This window comes from Thermobia domestica, chromosome 9, assembly GCF_964235325.1.
Source record: "Thermobia domestica chromosome 9, izTheDome1.hap1.1, whole genome shotgun sequence".
NCBI classification, from domain to species: Eukaryota; Metazoa; Arthropoda; class Insecta; order Zygentoma; family Lepismatidae; genus Thermobia; species Thermobia domestica.
The window spans coordinates 165,102,033-165,123,271 of NC_137462.1; the positions used below are offsets into that span (position 1 = coordinate 165,102,033).

Consider the following 21,239-nt stretch of genomic DNA (forward strand, 5'->3'; position numbering starts at 1 on the left):
TACAGTCATATCCACAATGTAGTATAAAATTATAACTCCTTGAAGTGGTGGTTCGAATTTTTTTGGAAAAAGAAAAAATGTACCGATAAGTGTAGAGTAAATGTTAAGAGGCAAGAAGTCTGTTTTGCGAAGGTAGTCCCAAAAGTAAGGTCTTCAAAGCGCTAGGAACGCTGGGAAATTGCTGGCAATAGAGTTGTGTTTTTGGTGTTTTCCCCACTCGCAAGCTAGCCTGCATGAATCTCGTTGGGATGCTCAGTTTTGGCTTGGCAGACATTTGTTGTAGACTTCCCACAGTTTTTTTTTCTTTTTTTTTTTTTTAACGCAAAAGACGTTAAACCAATGTTAAATTCATTGCCAATTTGCGGAAGTGTATGGTAACTCGTGCGTGGATATCAAAAATGTCCGCAAGTACTGGAATTTCATGACGAAGAAAGGAGTGGAATACCGTCAATTTCCGGAAGGTTGAGCGATCCAACGCCCTAGGCTAAAGGAGACAGTAATTATGATTTCGAAACTGAGTGAGTATGAAATAATTTGTGGAATGAGCATGTGGAGGAAATCGGGAGTATGTTGAAAAAACTCGCGAACATGTTGTCCACCAGACTAACATAACTTGGGATCGAACCGGGGACCCTCGCACCAGATATGAGCGTTTTACCACTGTATAATTTTAAGAGTAAGGAAATTGGAAGGATTCTTGGTCATCTATAGTTTGTGATTTTGTAATTTTATTTTTGTTTATGCGTTTTATTATTATTTTTGTGGAACATAGTTTTTCAGTGCCATAGCATCTTAATTTCTGTACACAATGAATGTTTTCGTAGAACTTGTAACGTGTACAGTCAGCAAGAGTCTATTTACACATTATTTTTGTCAATAGCAGGAACGAGCGTACCAGTTTAATTCATAAGCGGAACACTAGGAAATAAGATAAATATTTTTACAATTTTAATTCTGTTTTCTTTCGTGTAACGAGAATGCAATTCAGTGAATGGTACTGAAAATGGTGTTCTAATTGGTCAGTTCGTAAGAGTGTGTATATCTAATTGTGCTGGTATCATTACATTTAACAATCTTTTGTTTATATTGATTAATGAAATGGCAGTTGGATCTATTCGTTGTATGTGCGTTACAGTTCGTTTGAAGAGTTGACAACAGAACTCGACAAACGGTTATGTAATATTGCGTGACCCAAATAATAATTCATTCATCGATCAGTGTTTCCTGCATCTTTTTCCGCATTTATTTTCTCCATCATAATGAATGAAATATATTTGAAAGGGACAACAGTGTAACTGAAACAGGGTGTAATCGGTGTGAAAAGTCAGGAAAATTCACGGAGAACAAATATTGATAAGATTTATATAATTCATATCAAGATAAATAGTTTTTTTCTTTTTCTTTCTTTCTTTTTTTACCTATATTTGGAAAAAGTTGAGAATACTAAGAAGAAGAATTACTGGATTTGTTGGATCTTAAACACCAATCTCCCATTTGCTGACGATCAAATGCTTAATAATTTTAGGTACTAACAATACAATTAGATCTTGTATAGGTAAGTCGCTTCTCATGGGCATTTTAAATAAGGAACTTTTTTGAAATGAAATGAAAATGAAATGAAATCTTTCAGTTTTACGTCCCACGGTTATGCCGGTGAGGCTAAAGGAGACGGTGAATATGAGAGATGAGTGAAATGGTGGAATGAAGAAAGTGGGAGGAAACGGGAGAACCCCGAGAAAACCCACGAGCACGGTGTTTGTCCACCACAAAGTCCATACGGCGCGAGCTGGGATCGAACCAGGGACCCCAAGCACCGGAGGTGAACACTCTACCACTGAGCCAGGAACTTTTCTGCTTGAACTGAACGTACATTAAAAGTTATTCTATACTACGATTACTTGTATATTGAAGTTCGAATCCTGCCAGTCCAAAATCAGATTTTTCTATATTTTTCCAACTTGGTTTCTCCATACATACTAGTATGTTTAAACAAAATAATTTAGGGGGAAGGGTATTTTAAAATTGAAAGCATATCATGTCTACATTATCTGAAGAGCTTCAAATTTTTCTGGGCCTGAAAAACCTGGGAAAAGCGTAGAATTTAACCAGAATGCCTGAAATTTTTAAGTCACTTTTACTGATCGTCTCGAAAGCTGATTTTCCTTATGGAAATTTATTTTCCAAGATTATGAATAATACGGTTACTTTATTATAATTTAATTCAAATTTTTCTCAACTTGTCTTCCGTAGGAAATATTAACATGTTCTTGTACATTCAATGTCTCTTGACAGTGTTCATTTTAGTTAATTCATATGTATAGGCGTTTTCATGTTTACCAATTATTCAAAGAAATAGTATTTGTTTGATATTTGAATACTGTGTATGCACCCTTTTTAATTGATAAAACAAACAATTCTTGCTCGTTTTAAAAGAGAAATTAAAGACTATTAACACATGATAAATGTTCTCGTTGCACTAATTAAGACCTGAATAATAAAAGGCAAATAGACTTGAAAACTTGGGTGAAAAGAACTTAGTTTGAAAATAAACATTTAAATGAATCTTAAAATTTATTTTTACTGTACACACATTAAGAAAAAACAGAATTAATATTTCATTTTTGTTGTAAAAGGACCCGTATTAATTTATTACGTATATCAACGATAATCTAGATTAAATTACTATTGTCTGGATTGAATGGTTAACTCGCTATTTACTACTCTACTATAGTATTTTGAATGCAGACGGAAGTGTGTGTGGTTTTCCTTGTTGAAGACTTCGTCAGCGTGTGTACCACCAAAGAGGAATAGAACGTAAGTGAAATTCATTCTTCAAACAAGCGATCAAACATTCTTTCCTGAGTGTTTACTACTACATAGTCCTCATAATTGCCATTCACGAAACCTTTCTTAATTCTTTTCTCGCATAATTATGAAATACTGTACATTTTGTTGTTCCGAACTCATTGTGGTAGGTGAAATGTATAATAGGACAATGTTACGACCTAAATAATAAGACTCAAAACTATTAATGTTGTTAGAAACATTATTATTGTTTGTTTCATTTTTTTCTCACATTTATTTCTGCAGTTTCATATTTTACGATTGTTGGGAATTAAGTACTGAGACTACAGCTGAGACCGATACCCGAATCCACCTGTAATTTCCCGTAATCGATACATTACACTTGTTCGTTATTGTTTTGTTTGTATTCTATTTTATCTTGCAGTCTTTTAATTTTTAATTCTTATTTCTGTTGATAATTGTGTAACTTAGCTGTAGTCTGTGTCTAATGAATTTGACACTACAGTCCTGAAACTATATATAAGTTACCGGGCATTTTATTTAATTCAAATATATAATTTTTGTCTATCATTATTCATCGTCATTATTTCTTTTCAACAGTGTGTATGTTTTACTACTATCTTGACAGTCTTTTCTTATAAGAAATGCAGGAACTGTAGATATTTGAAAGATGCCGGCCGGCTAAAGTGACTATATAAGAAAATGACAGCTTTTACTAAGAAATTTTACCGGTAAATGTTTATGAACGCGAGCTCAATGAGTATTTGTTTTCCAAAAATAGTCTTATACAACGAGAATTGCAGACAATAATTACTCTCAGAAGCAAGTTTGGTCATGTTTTTTCAATACCAACCGTTACAAGCTTCGGGCTATTGTCACTTTTTCTGAGGCTTCAAGCGCATCTACTCTCTTATTGGTCACTATTATTACTTGTGTGACCTTGAATACGCTGTACAGCTATTGGTATATTATTGTGGTGCTCTTTTTTGTGGTCTTGTTTCCGGATATCTATTTTATCAATGTTTTTCATTTTTAACAATATAAATGAGTTTTCAGTTAACAGTAATGTTCTGCCTTTCAAATAACTACTACTATTAATATATTTTAGTGCACTTAACAATTTTAAATCATCTCCTTAGTTTTGTATATAGCATATTTCTCTAAGATTTTCTTTTTAAGAAGAAAACTGGCTTCAGAGGTGGCTTCATGACTAATCATCAAGACATGTGAAAGAGGCCCAGAAAAATTCTTAAGGAGAGCAATAATTATTTTTATAAATTGTTTTGGCGTTTTTGGCATGAAGGTGTGGTTCTTCTCAATAGAATCAATGCGTTTGGAAATTCTTCGACTATATCATTTTAAGTTCAATATCATGCACTTCTAACACACACATTAAGTTAATCGCGTTTTCATTCAAAAAGTAACTTGGAAAAGGAGTGCGGATAAAATTTATGGTGCATGCATGTATCCTTTGGCATTCCGCAATACCTTCCACATAAAGTTACCTATTAATGAAGTTTACAGGGGGGGGGGGAATAGAATGCTGTATTGTTTCAGTAAAGAATGTCAAATTGGGATAGTATTTCGGAAACAAGGGTTAAAAAAAATGAAAAAAAAATCAACAATGTTTCTTATTACATAGGAAGTAAACACTATTCTTCTACACTAATAATGACTTTGTGAAGAATTTCCTTGATGACTGTCGAAAGCACAAAATAATATAAATGTATTAATATTATTGTTTTATCACTGTTCAATTATTTTCTGTTGTATTGCTGTCTAAAAAATGTCATTTCCGTCAGTTCCCCTTCACTCATATAATATTTGTCTTGTATTATATTGCAAATCCTCTAACTCTGGACCATGCATCATTCATTATAACAAATAATTTCCTACCACTTTCTATTAAAAAGCTTTCTATTCTAAATCACACGCAGAGTTGCATCAGTGAAGTTATGATTTATTAATCTCTTTTAGGTCTTTAAATTACGTAGATACAGGTTTTAAGGTCTTATATTTCGGTCTTAAAGATTAATAAATAAGCAGAAGATCCATTAAAAATATCGACTAAGTTTTTTTATAAACATAACTGTACATCCTTAGCAATCATGTAAATCTGGATGTACTGTACATGTATGATTCACCTCTATAAATCTTAATTCTGTAGTAACAGCGTTTAACACCAAAGTAGTGATTCACTCATTTACTCTTGGCTGTGGTTTCGAACAATGAGAGCGAAGCACAGACTCTCAAAAAAAACTACTAGACTAGATATGAGGCCTAAACATAAGAGATATAAAAGTGAAAAGGATTTTTTTTATAGTTCCTCTGTCACTAAACGCAGGTATATAATAAATTAAGGGAAAATAACATAATTCGAATAGAACTACAGGATCAAGTACTGTAATTCATCTTCAAAGAATGATTTTGTACTTATTACCAAGTGATCTTCAAGCATTTTACTATTCTTTCAGCGGCGGCTCTTGACGGAAGTCGCATCAGTAAGAAAAAACTAAATTTTATCACTACAAGCTAAGGGAATAAAGCTTATCTATGTATGTACTATTTCTTGTGTGTATTCCCTCAAGAGTCGCCACTGTATTCTTTCATATTTCTGAACCCATATATAGGTTCAGGAACAAGTTGGATAGGATATGAAATAAACAGAAGGTCAGGCGTTCTTGGTTCAAGCTGGATCTTTAAAATCGGTGTTTTATTACTGCAAATATCAGGGAATATATTGCAAGTATTAAACATTTTCGAATTATGTTAAGTAAATTCTAATTAAACTTTCTTTACAGTTTAAGAGTAAAAAGTATTGTAGTTACAGTACATTAAAATGGCCTTTTATTTATTTTTAAGTAAGTATACTAGAAATTTAATAATTATTTAGTATGCATCATATTGAGCCAAGTAGCAACTTCTTTAATGATTATTATTTTATAACAATTGGATTAAGAGAACGCAAGGAAATGGAGATGGCTGCTAGACGGATAAGTACATGAGTGTTAAATACAATCTTTAAGTTGTTTTGAATAATTTCTATGTCTGGGACCACTACATTCCGTTTTCTTTTACAACTTTTAGTGTTCGCAGTTTCACTTAGAACCGGCCATTTGGCCTCATGGCCGGGGCATATTGAAACAATTTTAGTGATAGAGTCGACATGGTTCTATAGCTGCGACTATAAGAGAAAAAACAGAACTACTTGAAACAGGCTAATTCGTCCAGGTTTGGAACGGGCCACCTTATACAATTATAATTTTATCACAACGCTTCAAAACAAAACTAGTGAAGCAGTCAACTGGGCCTTAGTGCTGAGAGTTTTTATAAAATCCCTGTAAGGGAGATTAATAGAATATAATAGACTATAAATTAAACACCTGAAAGGGTGGAATAGAATAGAATAGAGAACACATTTTTGTGTAAATGCTGTTTTAAAATTTATTCAATCTATCAACAATTCGTTTCTGTATAATTGCTTCTTCCTCGTTAGTTTACAGCAATAATGAAAGGTGGAAAATTCCATTCAACGTAAACTTTAAGTGCCTTTCATGGATAACATAAAAACCTTGATAGTAATTTGCAACACCTATTAATCACTCACCACGAATTCATTCTTGTCTTATCGGTCGGTTGTAAAACTCATTAAAAAAAAGAAAAGAAGAAGAAGAAGAAAAACAAACTTGCTTTCATTGGGTTTATGCCTTTCCAAAGAAGTAAATGAAAAGAAAAATGTGGGGGGAAGGAGTGACGTGCATCAAATGCGTGAATAACACTGTTGCTAGGATATCGGTAATTCGTCAAAGTATTTCGTATGTGGTTTTCCTATAATATCCATTTTATCAATTTAAAAAAAAAAGGAAAATTGCGGACAGGTCAATTTGAATCTATGCGATTCATTCTCTTATGTATACATTGAACACTTTCTCTAAATTTAGACCAATTATTATAAAATTAAGTCTGGTTATTTATTTAATTTTTAAGAAAGCCTAGATAGGTATACTACATTCATTGTACTTTAACTGTCATCTTTCCTGTAGGATTTATGTAAAGAAAAGCAAATCATACCTGATTGCTGAAGCATTCCATGATTCGTTTGACAGGATTTAGGAAAATTAAGAAATACACATAGTTAGGTAACCCTCGAGAGCTCTCGATTATCGTAATCTAACCAGGGTTTACCTAGGATTTCTCTGTTCATCATCTAATTATCTTCAAGCATGTACTTGCATTTATTTGTCTTAGTAAGCACTATATGGTGATTAGAGCAGAATCCACTCCACTGTGACGATGTAAACATTAAATACAATTAAATCTGTACATGGTTGGCCGCACTCTTATTTGTAGTTTAACGTTCTTTTCCAGTACCAAGGCTAAATGAGACATGAACTTATAAAGTGGGATTCAAATTCACTTATAGTTTATAAAGAGGGATTCAAATTCATACTTTCAAGGGAAATCAAAACAAATGAACTGCTAGGGTTTAACCACATGATAATTCACGTTTGTGGAGAGAGGAAGATTTATGTGATATTTTAAGTCGACTTTATTTTTTCGCCAATTGTTTCACTGTATAGAAAATACGTACATTAAAAGACATGATAAATTCAATTCTTTCGATCATCTGTAAATGACCGTGATCAGATAAAGGTAAGAAAAATAGGCTGGAAATTGCTCAATGATTAATGATACTCAGGAACAGTCACGTGGCACATTTTTATTTTTCTTTTTTTAATGTGAATAGTTTCAAGAAAAATATATTTGTAAGTTGTAGAAGTATTACAACTTAATTAAAGTTAGTAGTGGCTTTCTCTTCCATTCGGCCATTAGAATTCCTGTATGTATTTCAGTCAAACACAAATCTCACTTGGAATGTAATGACGGCTTTGCTTTTCACTACAAACACTTGAAGAGGTAAGCTCCTTTATTTTTAGGCACGAACCGCTTCTTCCATGTACATGAAAAAGGTACCTATACGGGGAAAACATATAATCAAATTGGCAAATGCCATATTTAAAGGTAGTTCAGTATCATTTGGAGGAACAATTAAAATAGGAATATGGCAATAGGGGTGGCTCTAGAGTTCTACAACAGGGAGGTCACATCGGCAATGGTGGTCAAACTGGATTTGCCCCTCTCACCCCATCCCGTCGCAACATCATCCCTTGGATTTGGAGGGGCGCGGTAATTTTGGCACCAAGAAACGAAGCAAACGGAAATTTTGGCACCATTTATAATTGAAGTACAGAAAAAATGTGAGAAAATACTCTGAATGTAATAGATATTTAAATTCACATGTTATTAACTAGGACTTCCAGCGCGACGAATGTACAGTCAGCGACAAAATTTCTTTCTCTTCTGTAAAATTTATTTGCCTTTAACTTTGGAATTAATGGACTGATTTGAGAAGTTTTCCGTAATTTATGGAAAACTGTATCTTCTTTGAGTTTCTGAAGACTGCACTGGGTTTGTATTTTACTTCCAAGTGCAAACAGTAACAGCTGATTCGAACCATGGAAATTGAAGTACAGAGAAAAAAAAATAGAAAATACTCTTGATATAATAGTTATTTACGTTCACATGTTAATGACTAGAACTGTATCAGCACAAATTATGAAACCAGGGACGAATGTACAAACACCAGTAAAAGGTAATATTGGTAGCTTCATTAGGTATTCAAAGCAAGTCAAAATGGAAATTATTGAACTCTTAACTAAGAAAACTTAAATACACACTTACGCAAGAAAAATTAACAAATCAATAAATGAATTTCAATAACACATGATTTGCAATAATATATGGTTCACAATAATCCCAATTGTAAAACATTGCACCTTTTCTTTACATCTTTAACTTTTGTTGTGCACAACATTAAATGAAACAGCATGCAAAAATTCTTGCATGCTCTTTGTTCCAGCATTGCAGGCCAAGCACAAATTTTGAAGTCTTTTCTGCAAATGCTCATAGATCCGCTTCGTCTTCTTGGTTGGACAGCAATCTGCAAAAGCAGTGTCGAGACCATGGCTTCATCCTGCTGGATGCATTGGATTCATTTCCAGATTGACGGATGAGAGACTCCAACTCCAGCTGTTTGAACTTGTTATTCCAGGACTCGCACATGTTGTTTGTTCTTGGTTCGTTATTTACTGTGACGTCGTGAACATTCCATACTTCTGGAGGGAAAATAGGGCGCACATTTCTCAGACGTATGTTATCGTCGTTTCTTCCAAAGGCCCGAACACGCCGGTATGTACCGGAAACGTAGGTCTGATCGAAGTAATCCACAAGCCCTATTGCTTCTTCTGCAGCCTCTTCTCTAAGCAGTTGCATCCCTTGACGTACATCTTGTATTGGAAGAAAAGCAAGGCCGTTCAATTTTCCACAAAATATACGAAATTCCTCATCCTGTTTGTAGAAATTTGTAAGCCCAAATTCCTGAATTTTCCTCCACGTAGACTGAGCTAAGTGGAAGAAACAACCTCGTACACGAATGAAATCACCGAACATTGTCTTGATTGCATTCATTGCTGCTATTTCAAAATCCATGACAACGTTTTCAAGATCAGGGAAAAGAGACAGTTCGTTGCATCGTTGAATTACGGCTCGAAACAATTCCTCGTACGAAGCTTGAGTCTTTCGTTCCATCAGAGCATACACTGTTGTGATGGACGTTTGTCCTGTCGGCACTCGGATTACATACACTTGGGTGAAGTGTTTAGGAGCCATATAAAAGTTACCGTCCATAAGCCATGTTTCACTGCTGGATAATTCTCTTAGACAATTTTCTGTCCCAAAAATGATAAGTCTAGATTCAGCTTCTGCTCCATTGTCATAGAATAAAAATGTTTTTGGCTCCGATCCATTCCCCTGAAAGAGCAAATAAAGGAAATTAGAATTGTTGGTACACCACCAGGAGATCTAATATAGTTATGTATGAACTTAAAGCAACTTAAAGCAAGTATAGTTTTCGGTAAATTTCAGAAAACTACTCAAATCAGGCCATTAATTCCAAAGTTATAAGCAAAATAAATTTTACAGAAGAGAAAGAAATTTTGTCGCTGACTGTACATTCGTCACTGGTTTGATTCGTCGCGCTGGAGCAGTTCTAGTTAATAACATGTAAATTTAAATATCTATTACATTCAGAGTATTTTCTCACATTTTCTGTACTTCTATTATAAATGGTGCCAAAATTTCCGTTTGCTTCGTTTCTTGGTGCCAAAATTACCGATGCCAAAATTACCGTGTCAAAACTACTGGTGCCAAAATTTCCGGTGCCAAAATTTCCGCCTTTCGGATTTGGAACCTCCATTGGTATTTTGCTTTGAAGGCATTCCTTAAATTCTGATATTAGGTTCAAATATTACAGGAAAAAGTTGCAGGATGGGCGAGAATTAACTCCCTATTGAAAATTGTTTATAACTTTTTAAATACTTAAACAATTTTAATGAAACAAAAAGTATATTTTCCCTTATAATGGTAGAATCGTTATGCATTGCTAAGCATCACAATTATCCATCGGTTTTCGTAAACAGTTGGGAATGTTTGCAACAACTCCAGCAGTATGTTTGCAAGGACTTGACAGTAATGTAATTTCCATGGACGAAAATTTAACACTTCCTTCAGAACAATTCGGACTGTGTGTCGGAATAAATAATAAATAAGTTATAATTTTCAACGGGGAGTTAATTCTCGCCTACCCTGTATATCCAACGTGGCGTACAGAATTATTTAACTTAACTTTGTATGCTTTACTCAGCACAGAGAATTCCAGCTATTCAAGAAGTGAAATTTAATTGATGTTGGCAACACTACTTAATTTATTTTCTTCGGTTAAATTTTCTCAATCGATTCAATAAATAAAATGAAATTTGTAGTTTTACGTGGGCTAAAGGAGATGGATGAATTAATGAAAGTGAATTATGAAATAAGTAGAGTGAGAATCTAGGAGGAAATGAAAGAAGCCCGAGAAAACCCAGGGACATCGTATTGTCCACAACAAATTCCCATGGGTTGGTATCAAACCAGAGATGAGCACTCTACCACTGAGTTACCGTTCTCCCCTTCAAATTGATTCTGTAAAAAATCGTCCAGTTACATAACCATTAACATACATACTGATTTCGAAACGAGTACAAAAGCTAAGTATTAATGAAAAGTTAACCAACTTCGTTCCTCGTGTATTTAAAATATTTATTAACTTTTAAAATAGGGACATAATAATATTTTCATGATGCATTGAAATAAGTATGCATTCGATTTCGATCGTTTCAAAATTAATTCATTCGATCATTCCTTTTCGGCACCAAGACGTAGACCGACTGTTTAACATAGACTCTGAATCACAAGTGTTCCTATCGAGAACCGAACCTTGGTATCCCATGCCGAAGACGCGTTTGCAAACCATGTATCATGAGAAAGGTTAAAAATATGCATGAAGTTCCGCCAATGTGCCAGGGAATGAATTTACTGAGTCCTCTGTGAGTATTGTGCTCCCGTATTTTGTTTTGGGGTAGGGCCAATAACGGATAGAATTACTAGGTCTTCGAAGTCTGAAAAGTGAAGCTTAACAAGATGGAAGTATTCAATGCGTAAATTACTATATTCCTTTAAAGAAAAATGTAAACATTTCAGGAGATGTTCGAGACCAATAATAATAAGTTTTTTACTTTACGTCAGTGATGGGCAAATTATGGTCCGTGGCGCTCTAAAAAGGTTCTATCCGACCCGCAAATTGATTCCTATTCTGACGAATAAATAAAGAATAGGGTTCCTACAAAAGAATTGCATTAGAAACAAACTGGCAGATGAGAATTTAATTTATTTTTGAGAATCGTGCGTTCAAGTTCGAAGCAGATTATAAGAAGTTTCGATCATTAATAGGGTCAGTATTACAAGAATTTTGTAAAATGTACCAGTGTCGATTTTAATAAATTATATTGACCCACCTGAAATAATTTTCTTTTTTCTTTGGTCATCTTCTAAAGAAAAGTTCGCCAATTACTGCTCAAGGTGATTTGAATCAAATTTCAACTTTAAGAAAGAAGTTTTAGGCCATTATTCTTCAAGGGCACAATTAATCAGAAATGTCTTTTATTCATGAACTTTCTCATTAATGTCTAATATTGCTGTACATCATTTATTCATATTAGATTACCTTTTATAAATTCTCTCTTTTAATTCCATCGATATTAATCGCAACAATAAAAAATGTTCAAAGTAATATGTATTCCTCCCAATTAATCTACGTTTATTTCATTCTTGATTTCGTTCTTGTTTGTTAACACCGCTGCTAAAAATTTACGTTTGTTAATCCTGTGTGGGGGAGCGGATAATGGTTGGATTGGAATTTAGTGCCCCTTTTAGCACCGAGGCATAGACTTACAGTTTAAGCTGGAATCCGAACCACGTAATGCGTTCATATTTCAATGTTCTCCCACCGGGAATCGAACCCGGGACCCTGCATACCAAAGGCACGCGCTATCCAGTAGTCCAGCGGGGAGAGGACATTAACTTTATTACTGATTATGATATTTCCGTGAGTCTTACATCACCTTATTATTATGTAGTCTACTTCATCTTATACACCTTTACTTCAAGGCTGATTTCTTTACATGCCCGCCAGAAGAAAATTCGCGTTCTCTGTACTAACTCTGTATTACCGTCCTTTTTCATGGCTTCATCATCTCGGTATACATCAAGCCTCTGTAACAATTGACATTTGTATTCGCGATGTTTTCGTTCAGATTTCCTTTCTTGCACTTATATAAGTGAAAGAGAGGAAATCTGAACGAAAACAGCGCGGCGAATAGAAACAAGCGCCATTGTTCATAATGCTTTTAGAGCTCAAATTGTGTAGGCTAAAGCAAAAGTTATGCTTTCATGGTGATATCAGGAGTTTCATTGTAACCCGAGAATCACAGATAACCTTTCAACTAAATAGCAATTTGAATTTGTGCGTTGTCTGATAACTGTAGCTGTGCAGGAATCATGCCAAATCAAATCTATGCTACAGTAATTGGCTTGTAAGATGGATTAGTTACTACGGTTTCGAAATTTAAATTGATATCGTGTTAGAAGTATGCCAAATAGCGCAGGGCCAAGGAGAAAATCACACTGTAATAGTCCTATAGTAAGTAACCCCTCTGTAATGAGTAAAATTTATTTTAGGGAATAATTATCTAGGTATTGTCATATGTAGGAACTTTCTACAACTGCCGTCATTCATCTAAAGAACCAAATAGAGCAAAAACGTTCTGTTAGTAAGAAATCGAGAAACACACTGGAGAAATCATTCTGGATTTTATTTTTGTTTCCTTAAAAAAAAAAAAAGGAAGGAAGGAAGGAAGAAAAAAGTTAATTTCAAAGTTTCATTAAAATACCGAATAGAACAGAACGATTCACTCAACAATATTCGATGAAAATAATTGGAGTTAAACTACGGGACATGTTTGCGTATCGATTATGTTTACATCAGGAGAGGTTAATGAAATAAGTAGGAACATAGAATTTTTATGGTTTTCTTTCGTTACAATTTTATCCCATAAAAATATAATCTGATAAAAGCAAACACTTATTAGTAATAATCAGTCTTACGGTTTCAGCAACATATCATTGCCTTCATCAGACACATGATGTGATAATGTGTCTGATGAAGGTAGTGATGTATTGCCGAAATTGCACTACATATTGTTAGAAATAAGTGTTTGCTTTGGTAAGATTTTTTTTATTATTATTATTTGAGTTATACGTAGTTTCAAAGCTACGAATGCTGATAATAAGCCCTCTTTGTGCTGATGTAGTGGCTATTGAGTGCGCTTTTGGTATGTGTAGTCCAGATATGACGTGAGTCAATGAAAACTTGACCCACCATTCACCGTGACCCACTCTGACCTACCACCCACCAAAACTCATCAATCTTGACCCATGATCCACATCCTTCTCTCCACTGACTAAATAGTTTACACTTGTAATAAAACAATGCTGTGAAATTATCAGTAATCGCAGTTTGAATTTCTACGGTCAATCGCTCAAGCACCGCTCTATCACAATGGCAATAGACCTAACTTTTACGATATAAAATGGTAAAATGTTTGCCATGGGTCATATTACGATGAATTTCAATTTAATTATTATATATAATCATTCCTTGTTGAGCTACAGATACTTTTCAGTGGAAAATAAAGTGCAATTTAAAAGTCTGAAATCAAAATAAAATAGTCCAACGTAAAGGGGGGGGGAGGGAAGAACAGTGTAAAGTTCGACTGTGTCTCGAAAGCCAACTAATAAGTTCTATTGCTACTATTACAATTACAAATATCAATATCCAAAAGTTCCTGACTTTTTCCCGCTTAGATACACTCAGCTCAGGTAAGTAAATATATCAAAGAAACAAATCAAAATGAAAGAAAAATGGAGATCTTACAAGTAAACCGTAGACAAATTCAGCAGTATTCAGAAGATGCTGTCTATATCTATAATGCACTGAGTAGAGTGGGTCAGTGGGTCGTAGTGAGTCAGAGTGGGTCACAGTGGGTGGCGGGTTGTAGTGGGTCACGTCAAGTTGACCCACTCAATCTGTGGTGTGATCCTGGTTCGATTTCCAGTGGGGAAACATTGAAATTTCAATGCATTACGGTAGTTCGGGTTCCACCTTAAACTGTCAGTCCACGTCTTATATAATCTTGGTGCTAAATAAGGTCGCTTAAATCAACAAATTAATTCTAATATCTTTTGAGGGTCACAGTGGCGTAACTAAAATCTTGGGAGCCCCGCCGCAGACAGCGTGGAGTGGGGCCTCTTCTCTTCGTCCCACTTTACGATTTGAGGGCTCCCTAATGCTTGGGCCCTTCCTCCGCAATGCGGGGTCAGTGGGGCCCTTATTTACTCCCCTGGAGAGTCAGACATACCGTGACTCGTTAATATTTAACACCCACTACTAAATTCTACTTAAAAACAAATTCATGGATCTCTGCAAAGTATTTTTGGGTATTCCTGCCCCAAAAATTCTTTTAGAGACTATTATGAAATATTAGTATTCACTGCTAAAGAATCAAATAATATTTGGTTTAATATAATAGAGATTATTTTGTGGTTACTTGCGTTGCGTTCATATTTGAATTATTTTACGGAAAAACACATTGTTAGCCGCAGGAAGGTTAGCATTACTTTATGCAGCTCAATCACAAATGTAGCAGCACCAAAATTATTTTGCACCCGGAAAATGTGTGAATTATTTTATCACGCCTCTCATGGTTACAAATAAACGGAACGAAATACATTGCAACAGTTGCAATATTCCTATGAAAAAGAAAATCTGAACAACTATCAATGGTAGCCAAGCCTTTTTGCAGAGGCATAATGTGCAGCGGCGCAAATCTGCTTTCAACCAGGGGGGGGGGGGGCGGAGAGACGGGAAAGATCGTTCCCATATAAGCAGAGTTGTCTTCAACATTGGGAAGCGGGCAGATTTCAGGCTTGTTAGGGGTGGGACATCAATTTTATCTCACTTTCCTTCTTGGCAATCGGACACAAATCACATTTCTCCCCAGTAAGTACGCCAGAAATTTTTACTTGGGGGGGTGTTCAAAATAAAAGGGGGTGTGTGCTCTCAACTCAAATAAGAAAACTGGCTCAGTGGTAGAGCGTTCACCTCTGGTGCTTGGGGTCCTGGATTCAAACCCTGCTCCCGCCAAGTGAAATTTGTGGTGGACAAACACCGTGTGCGTGGGTTTTCTCGGGGTTCTCCCGTTTCCTCCCACTTTCTTCATTCCACCATTTCATTCATCTCTCATCATCACCGTCTCCTTTAGCCTAACCGGCATAACTGTGGGACGTAAAACTCAAAAATTTCATTTCATTTCATTTTCAAACAAGAAAACAGTATATTTTGTTACGCAACTATTGCAATACTACTACTACTACTACTACTATTACTACTACTACTACTACTACTACTACTACTACTACTACTACTAATAATAATAATAATAATAATAATAATAATAATAATAATAATAATAATAATAATAATAATAATAATAATAATAATAATAATAGCTCTTTGCAGTGGTAGGTTCAATAAAGTAAGTTCACACATTTGAGAATTTATTATTATTATTAAACTAAGTAATACAGTGAAACCTCTCAAAACGGACATCGGTGAAACCGATTATTTCTCAGTAAATGAGAGGTGTCTCTAAAAGGAAGGGTTCTCTCTTATAACACCACACCACACATATTTATGGCATGGAAGAATAAGAAAGTTTGTCCTCTTACGAAGATGTCCACTATTGAGAGATGCCCGTTAAGAGAGGTTTCACTGTATTAGGAATTAACCTCCACTATTTTACTCAGTAATTACATGTGAATTGATTACATACGAATTATTGTAGTCTAATTATTTTGCAAAATTCTGCTATTATTTCAATTTATTCACCTCAGCAAGTTTTAGTGGGTGATTTTTTTTTTTCAAAATATTAATTGGGGAAAAATCCTTCGTCCCATGCTGAAATCACATTCGTTTAGTAATTAAAACTGTACATAGTTTCAATTTCATTATTTTAATATTCTAACCCTGTTATTAACGTTAATTGTTGTAATATTATTTGATCTCTTAATCTCCGTTCCTGTCTCTTCCTGGCTACGTTATTGGCTCTGAATATCTTTTATAAGAAAATTATTCATTGATTTAGTTGTTTTCCAGAAATCCAGTTTTTCAATTTACAAATATGTTGTATCTTTCTGTTTTGTCCTCTTTAATATACCCTAATTTTAATAATCCCAGGGCTCATAGTGGTCTGATCTCTTGTAAATAGTTGAAAAGTGACCAAAAATGGCCAAAAGCATACGAAAAAGTGACCAAAATCTCATCATGCCCCTTTTTCCATTGTCAATTCTCCATCACCTCTTTCTTTGTTTGTTCTTTTGTTTCTTCTTTACTTCTTCTTTTTGAGCTTCCTCCTTTCCTAGGTTTTCAAAGTATTCTTTGTAGTTACGGAAGGCAGACTTAGCAGAAGTAAAAAGCTTCTAAGTAAGTAGAACCAGTTCTGGCCTATTTCGGAATTTCTTCATCCCAGACATTATATTTAACTTCGCATTAAGAGTTCTTAAAAACGTGAAATATTCAAATTCATCACCTACTCTTAAGAAGAACATACAAGAAGCATAACACAAGACGAACATGATGAATCACACAAACACACATACACACAACGTTGAACGGAGCGGTAACTATTACAAGAGAAAACTAAAAGATTATTATGATAGAAGAAAGAATAGACACAGAAGGGTTCTCAACCTCACCTTGAGAGCTTAAGCATCCACCAACCGTCCACTGTGCTTTAGAAAGAATAGAAGCCGAAATGAGAATAAAACTGACTGTTTCACATATGGCAGCAAGTACTGAAGCTTTCAGAAGAGTAATAAGTAACAAGTTTCTGCCTTTCTCCATTTGTTTTTATATTTTTCTTAGAAAGTTGCCAATGCGAAACATAGATCAAATGCAAACGAAAAAGTAACTTTACCTCTCAAAAAAGTAACTTTTAGTGAAAAATTAAAAAAAAAAACTTTTAGTGACCAACTTGAAAAAAATGTAAATTTTAGTTAAAAAAGTGACTCGCTATGAGCCCTGTTCCGCTCAATGAATTTACGTAATAAAAATATACTTTTACAAAAATTAAGCTAGCGCCAAATGCGTTCCTGCGTAACACTAGATTCAGTCTAAAAAATATATAATTCTTACTTCGATCGATCTCTTCATTTCTAAAAACGTTTTGACTACACCCTTCTAACGTCCGTCTGTTGATACACCACTTGCAGAGCAGGCTCGAAACCAGCCACAGAGCTTTGGAGTCCATGAATATGTTAGGAGGGTCCAAGTCATTAAAAATTCTCTTACAAATATCTAAATTGTGCATTTTGTATTGAGGTCTGGAGGGGACATGAAAAATTTAGGGAGGACCAGGCCCTCCTTAGCCTCCCTCTGGTTGCGAGCCTGTTGCAGAGTAGCACTTATATACCAACTGAATCCGGTATAGGCTTATTACTATATTCACATTTTTCCTTATTGAGGAGGAGGTAGGTAAATGACCGCTCAAGACGTTGCCAATTTCAGTCATCTGCATCTGTCCATCAATCTCTTTTCTCGGAAGCGACCGCGGAGCCCAGGAAGGTAGGTATCCGCGGTCTGTTTTGTCAATTTTGATCGAAATATCGCCCGAAACAATGAGGTCATGTGGTTCTGGAAGCCGTACATAAGAACGAGGTCACTTCGTATTTTGAAGTGAAATAAATAAATAAGAATATTGTCTTCTTTCCTAAACGCTAAACCTTTTTTAACTCTATGTAATAAATAACCTATATGATACTGATTGATACAATTGGATTTGGGAGAGTATTCCTTTTCCATCCAGGGGTGTGTGTAAAGAAATTTGGAGGGGTGTTGGGGGGTGTAGATTACTCCCTGTTTCTCCCCCAAAAAACACAGGTTATACCTTTGCACAAAAAAGGAAATACTTATGATGTTCAAAACTATAGGCCTGTTTCTATTTTGTCTGTTTTCTCGAAGATTTTTGAATCACTAATGTTATCGCGCTTGAGAAGTTTTATATCCTGCCATAACCTAATCTCGTCTTCTCAACATGGTTTCCAGAAAAACAAATCAATTGATACAGCGTTGTTTAACTTTATTAAAGAGGTTTCTACAGTACTTGATAAAGGAAAATATGCAGTAGGTTTATTTGTTGATTTCTCCAAGGCATTCGACAGTGTTCAACATTCTCTTTTACTGGCAAAACTCCAGAAATATGGTATTAGAGGTGTAGTAATGAATGGTTTCGCTCGTACCTGACAAACAGAAAACAAGTAGTAAAAATACAAAAAATAATTAACAATAAGCAAGTCACATTTTCATCCAAAACTGCTACTATCTCTGCTGGTGTTCCTCAAGGCTCAATTCTTGGGCCAATTCTTTTTTTTATTTTACATAAATGATCTTGCTCAATATATGTATCCCCAACATATTGTACTATATGCTGACGATGTAAATGTCCTTGTAACAGTGGACAATACAGTTGAACTAGAAAGTAAATTAAAACAAACTGTGGAGAGTTTGATAAAATGGACATCTCAGAATCAACTGCTGATAAATGCAAACAAAACAAAAGCACTAAATTTTCATTACTCTTGTACACCTCGAACAGTACCTCCCATTGTGATAAATTCAACTGATGTAGACTATTCAAAATCCACTAAATTTTTAGGTGTAACAATAAGCAATAAGCTTACATGGGATGCACATATTACTGAGCTAAACAGCAAATTAAGCCGTATCTGTTTTGTCATTTATAGACTACGTGGTTCAGTGTCAAAAGAAACTTTGCGGTTATTGTACTATGGTAAGTTTCAATCCTTGTTAAGTTACGGAATAATTTTCTGGGGAGCCTCCTATTCCAGTGTTACTACTTTTCGTCTACAGAAAAAGGCAATAAGATCTATTTTTAATCTATCACCAAGGTTCTCATGCAAAAGGGTCTTTCAGTCAAATAAAATTTTAACTGTGCCTTGTCTGTACATATACAAAAGTATCATATATGTAAAGAGAAATGAAAGTAGTTTTCTTCATGTTGACGATGTACATTCATACAACACACGACAAAAGAATAACATATTCACAGCATACCAAAACTATGCGTGCACCAAAAGAAGTGTTCTTCCTATGTCCGCTAAGTTGTTTAATAAGCTCCCAAGTTATTTGAAAGATATCAAAAACATACGAAATTTCAAAAATGAACTATTTAATTTTTTGTGTAACAAAATGTATTATCATATTAATGAATACTTGGGTGATAGTTTGTAAAATTATGTAATATCAATTATATTCAAATGTCTTATTATTATTTGATAAGTCCTATGTACTGGTCTCTGACCAATAATGTACGACATGGATGAATAAAGATTGAATTGAATTTCAAATCGGATTATTGGTGAGGTACAGTCCACCCAGTTCCAGGATTGGAGAGAACATATTCCCCTCATCCTCCCGGGATTTGCACAAGTGATAATGTGTCTTAACGCATATTTCTAATAATAAATATATGGCCCCAAGTTATGATGGCGTAGAAACTATGTTTCCCGATACACTGAATTTTTCCTAGTTTCCATTTTCACTATACTAGCAGAAAATGAATAACCGAATGACAAACAGGAACATTTAAATTGGTGTCTCGACCAGCAGCACAGACAGAAACAGTAACATCAGGTTATAGGGAACGGGGAAGTCATGGTAGTTTTCAGTTCTAAAGTTCAGTAGTCGTTCAAGTCCTATAATGATGATACAAGTTAGCTCATGTGTAGGGAGCAGACGGTTTTTTTAACTATAGTATTAGTGTCCGTCGCCAGTTATTATCAAAGTGTAGACCAGAATTTATCACAAAGAAGGAATGTTTCAAATGGGAGTGTAATGTGAACTATTTGAAGAAGATAGCCCTACTACTTATTTATCGCAGTTTGTCTTCTACCGCACACAGATCCACCATAAATGGCAACGCACAGAAAATTCCAGTATTGCCGGTCACAACGGCTCCGTAGGACTTGATAAAGATAGTAGATATGTGTGGGGCACGGAACACAAACAGTCAATAAATGTGAAACTTCCGGCATTCCAAAATAAGAGATATAAGGCAGAAGTCGAGGAAAGAAGACTTGTTTGTTTGTATTTACTGTAAGTTTTGACAAGTTGAATGCAGAAAGTATTGTTGTTTGCTAATTTAATATTTTTAGTTTAAAATCCTAAAATCTATTCTAAGTTCAATGAAGATTACCTCAGCTCAGTGGCGTATTTACGATTTTGTTTCGGGGAGGGCTTTGCTAACTTTCGGGGGGAAGGGGGGCTTTGCCTGAAAATGTGAAAATTCTGCAAGATATTTCATATACTTTACTATAGTAAGTAAGATTTCGGGAGGGCTTAAGCCCGGAAGCTCCCCTCCTAAATACGCCACTGCCTCAGCTAAATTAATTAAGCACAGGAATATGAATAGCATAACCATTTTTAGAGTGACCAAATGAACTTTATGCTCCTTTGGAAGTTCAAATACTAGCCCTATATACTCTTTCTTTTCTCGCCAGAATTGTTGATTTATACGCTCTTTTTCGGTTACAGCAAAATGATTTTATATAAAATTATTCAAAACTCAAAAGTTATTAACTTTTCATGATAACTATAAATAAATCATCTTAACAAAAAGAGTAGCTTAACGTTTCGTTCTTGCTATCGGACTCTGATCAAGAAGTATTTAATTCGAACGTTTTTCTCTCTGATTTATGTGAGTGCATTGCATGAATGACAATGTTTTCATTTTCTTGTGGATTTACGTCAATGTACTAGATTTTTTGGGCCTATATTTTCTAGTCGCCCTAACAATTCACCATTT

General features: G+C 34.8%; 1 long non-coding RNA gene across 2 annotated transcripts in view; it reads left to right on the top strand.

Annotated features, from left to right (window-relative positions):
- Window positions 1-2,737: 2,737 nt before the first annotated feature.
- The window catches only part of LOC145695166 (uncharacterized), a 150,054-nt gene continuing 131,552 nt past the window's right edge, over window positions 2,738-21,239 (top strand). Inside the window, exon 1 of one of the 2 annotated variants that reach the window (XR_014133121.1) lies at window positions 2,738-2,814. This is a non-coding gene — a long non-coding RNA (uncharacterized LOC145695166). Of the gene's footprint in view, window positions 2,815-20,146; window positions 20,531-21,239 lie in introns of those variants that run through there. The other variant, XR_014133120.1, reaches the window with a different exon arrangement.